Source organism: Otolemur garnettii, unplaced genomic scaffold (assembly GCF_000181295.1).
Source record: "Otolemur garnettii isolate 467f Iridium unplaced genomic scaffold, OtoGar3 scaffold00018, whole genome shotgun sequence".
In the NCBI taxonomy this organism is placed as follows: Eukaryota; Metazoa; Chordata; class Mammalia; order Primates; family Galagidae; genus Otolemur; species Otolemur garnettii.
The window spans coordinates 20,159,776-20,164,210 of record NW_003852413.1 but is presented as its reverse complement, the minus strand read 5'-3'; positions in this window follow the sequence as shown (position 1 = coordinate 20,164,210).

Genomic DNA, 4,435 nt, shown 5'->3' with positions numbered 1-4,435 from the left:
CACCACCCCAGGGTATATGGGGCCGGTGCCCTACTCACTGAGCCACAGGCGCTGAGCCCCATCCAAATTTTTAAGATGCTGTGTGTAGGCAGGGTGTGGTTCATGCCTGTAATCCTAGCACTCTGGGAGGCCAAGATGGGTGAATGGCCTGAGCTCAGGAGTTTAAGATCAGTCTGAGCAAGAGTGAGACCCTTCTCTAAAAATAGCTGGGCGTTGTGGCAGGCGCCTGTAGTCCCAACTACCCGGGGGGGGCTGAGGCAAGAGAATTGCTCAAACCTAAGAGTTCAAGGTTGCTGTGATCTATGATGCCACTGCATTCTATTGAGGGCAACAAAGTGAGACTCTTTCTCAAAAACAAACAAAAAAATTTGCTGTGTGTAGTTCATTTCTGAACCTTAAAGCAGAGCTATAAAGCTCATATTACCAAGAGCAGACTTTGAATCTAATTGTGTTAAGAACCTCACAAAGGACCATGAACTTGCCAAGCACCATCCATTCTCACGTATTGGCACTGCCTTCCAGGGGCTATAAGTTCTGGCTACTCAGTGTGGCTGAAGCTGTCTGTAGTTAAGTTGGCCACCAGACTAGCATGCCAAAAGGAGGAGCATTTGTCCCAGCCAGGCGCATATGCATCTCTCTTTCTTTTTTCATGAATTATTGACTATTTCTCTTTCTTTCTCTTTTAAAGTTGTATCTTAGCGTACTGGGATACCAAGGTGGATGGATTGCTTGAGCTCAGGAGTTTGAGACTAGCCTGAGAAAGAGCAAGACCCCATCTCTACTGAAAAAAAAAAGAAACAAAAATAGAAAACTTAGCCAGGCACTGTGGCAGGCACCTGGAGTCCCAGCTACTTGGGAGGCTGAGGCAAGATGTTCACTTGAGCCCAAGAGTTTAAGGTTTTTGTGAGCTATGATGATGCCTTGACACTCTACCCAGGGCACAGGGTGAGATTCTGTCTCAAAAAAACAAACAAAAAACCCTGTTTTCAGTGTTTGGTGTGATTCAAATGCTGTCACAGGCACTGTAATACAGCAGAGAATAAGCCATATAAGGTCCCTGCTCACATTTTCTAGTGCAGGAGATATAAAAAAATCAGTACATAAAAAAGAGAATTGTGGACAGCCCAGGACACCTGTGAAGGCAAAAAACAAAAACAGAAAATAAAACACACCCACATGAAAAACCAGAGTCACAGTGCCTGGGCTCCAGATTAGAAATAGGGGGAACCAGGGGATCAGGGAAAATGGATGGAGATAAACCCACAGAAAGGGCCAAGGGAGGCGCTCAGGTGAGGCACTGGGATGGCACATTAACTGACATTGAAAAAAATATTGTGAGATTACAGACACAGGCTCTGGGACAGACCTGGATTCAGTCCCACTGTGTGATCTCAGGAAGGTTGTTAACTTCCCTGAATCTTAGTTTTTTCATCGTAAGACAGGAATAATAATTGTACCTACCTCTTGGGCTGGGCACGGTGGCTCACTCCTATAATCCTAGCACTCTGGGAGGCTGAAGCAGGTGGATTGCCCGAGCTCAGAAGTTTGAGACCAGCCTGAGCTAAAGCGAGAGCCCATCTCTAAAACTAGCTGGGCAATGTAGCAGGCACCTGTGGTCCTAGCTACTCTGGAGGGTGAGGCAAGAGGATTGCTTGAGCCCAGGAGTTTGAGGTTACTGTGACCTATGACGACATGGTACTCAACCGAGGGTGACAAAGTGAGATGCTGTCCCAAAAAATAATAATAATTGTGCCTCCCATAGATATTTGTGTTAAAGATCAAAGATGACCCCGGCATAATGTAAATCTCAATAAGCATTAGCAGGATCTACTTTTAATTTTTTTTTTTTTGAGACAGAGTTTCATTATGTCACCCTCAGTAGAGTGCTGTGGCGTCACAGCTCATAGCAACCTCCAACTCCTGGGCTTAGGTGATTCTCTTGCCTCAGCCTCCCAAGTAGCTGGGACTACAGGGACCAGCCACAACGCCAGGCTATTTTTTGTTACAGTTTGGCCAGGGCTGGGTTCAAACCCACCACCCTCGATATATGGGGCCAGTGCCCTACCCACTGAACCACAGGTGCCACCACTAATTTTATTTATTTTATAGAGATGGGGTCTCCTATATTTCCCAAGCTGGTTTCCAACTCCTAGCCTCAAGTGATCTTCCTGCCTTAGCCTCCCAAAGTGCTAGGATTATAGGTGTGAACAACTGTACCTGGCCAGAACCTACTTTTTTTTTTTTGCAGTTTTTGGCCAGGGGTGGGTTTGAACCCGCCACCTCCAGTATATGGGGCTGGCACCTTACTCCTTGAGCCACAGGCGCCACTCTACTTTTTTTTCTTTTTAACCTAGCAGTTATCGCAGTGTAAGAGATTGGATTGAAGTCCAGGTTTCTCTGCTAACTTCCCTATGACGTGGTCTCCTTTCTGGGCCTCAGTTTCTTCATCTTTAAACTGGAACAAACTATACTACCGGCCTGACTTCCTTCCCAGGGCTGCTGAAGTTAGGAAGGTGGTTGGTGACTGAGAAAGGGGTCCCTTGGGCAGTTCCTCCCTCCCTTCAGGCCTCCTTGCAGCTGCCTCCTCTCTAGACTCTTGGAGAGACTCTGACCTGACTTCCCTGAGCTGTTGGGGGAGGACAGTTTCCTCGATAGGCCCTGGCCCATTGCTTCAGAGACAGGTCACCAGGTTAACAAGAGGAACTCCTTTGATGTTCTAAAAAGAATTCCTCCTGTTTTTAATGTGCCAGTTTACAAGATTTCTTCATACCCATCATCCTCATGTGGCCATGTACAGGGCATGCAGGGGTCATTGTGTACCCATTTTACAGATGAGGAAACTGAATCATGGGAGTTAAGTGGCCTATACAAGTCACTCAGAGCAAATTATCTCCTAACTCCCAAGGGGCGCCCCAGGAGAAGGGCTGGGGAGCTGAGACAAGCTGGAAGGGCTGTGAGGGAGGACCAAGAAATGAGCTGAGCTGCTGTCAGGGTCCAGTGAAGCTGGTGATGTGAGCAAAATCTCTGGGATCTGATTGACATGAACTGAGACACTGACACCACTGCTACCTAGCTGGGTAACCCTGGACGAGACTCAGCATCTTACACATCAGTGGGGTGTAGGCAACACTGCAGTGTTGTTCTTTCTTTCTTTTTTTCTTTTGGCCAGGGCTGGGTTTGAGCCCTCCACTTCCTGCAAATGGGGCTGGCACTCTACACTTTTGAGCCACAGGTGCTGCCCTGTTTTTTTTGTTGTTTGTTTTTTTGTTTTTTTTTTTGAGACAGAGTCTCACTTTGTTACCATCAGTAGAGTATCCTGGCATCATAGCTCACATCAACCTCAAACTCTTGGGCTTAAGCGATTCTCTTGCCTCAGACCCCTAAGTAACTGGGACTACAGGCGCCTGCCACAATGCCCCGCTATTTTTTAGAGACAGGGTCTCACTCTAGCTTAGGCTGGTCTCGAACTTGTGAGCTCAGGCAATCCACCCACCTTGGCCTCCCAAGTGCTGAGATTATAGGCGTGAGCCACCGCACCAGCCACTGCAGTGTTGTTCTAAGAACTCTGCATTCTTCTCGGGGCCTGTGGCTCAAGCCGCTAAGGCACCAGCCACATACACCTAAGGTGGCCGGTTCGAATCCCCAGCCCGGGCCCACCAAACAACAATGATGGCTGCAACCAAAAAATGGCCGGGCGTTGTGGCGGCCGCCTGTAGTCCCAGCTACTTGGGAGGCTGAGGCAGGAGACTCGCTTGAGCCCAGGAGTGGGAGGTTGCTGTGAGCTGTGATGCCATGGCACTCTACCCAGGGGGATAGCTTGAGGCTCCATCTAAAAAAAAAGAACTCTGCATTCAAAATAGTCCTGACTCTTGCTCTCTCCACTCCTGCTTCTGTTCTCTGAGCTCCCAGCTCTAAAAGTCAGTGAGTCAACAGAGCCCACACCCTGAACCAGCCACTTGCTTCCTTTGACAACAGCACAACAGCTGGGCTCCAGCCCCTAGAATCCCTAAGCTCTGCAGGGACCACCTGGAGGCATAATTACCCCCTACCACCCTCAAGTTTAGAAAAAGGCACAGCAGGGGAAGGGTACTCAATATACCCACAGGTTGGACCAGCAAATGGGGCCTAACCCCTCCCAGGTCTTCCAGGCCCATTGGCCACCGCCTTCCAAGGAGGGACATAGCATCCTTAGATGTAGGCCCAGGGACTTATGATGAAGGAGCTGGGAAGGGTTCAGAGCCCCTGAGTCTCTGTCTGCTTTGGTTGTTTATTTGTTTTTCTTTCTACTCTAATGGGATCAGATTTTATATCATTAATTTTATGAAGCTGAAACAGAAAATTAATTCCTTTGTCCTGAATAAATGGAATTGGCTTGTCAAAATTCTTTCAAACACAGGAGTGATGCAGAAGGAATTGACAGTTTATTGAGAAATTA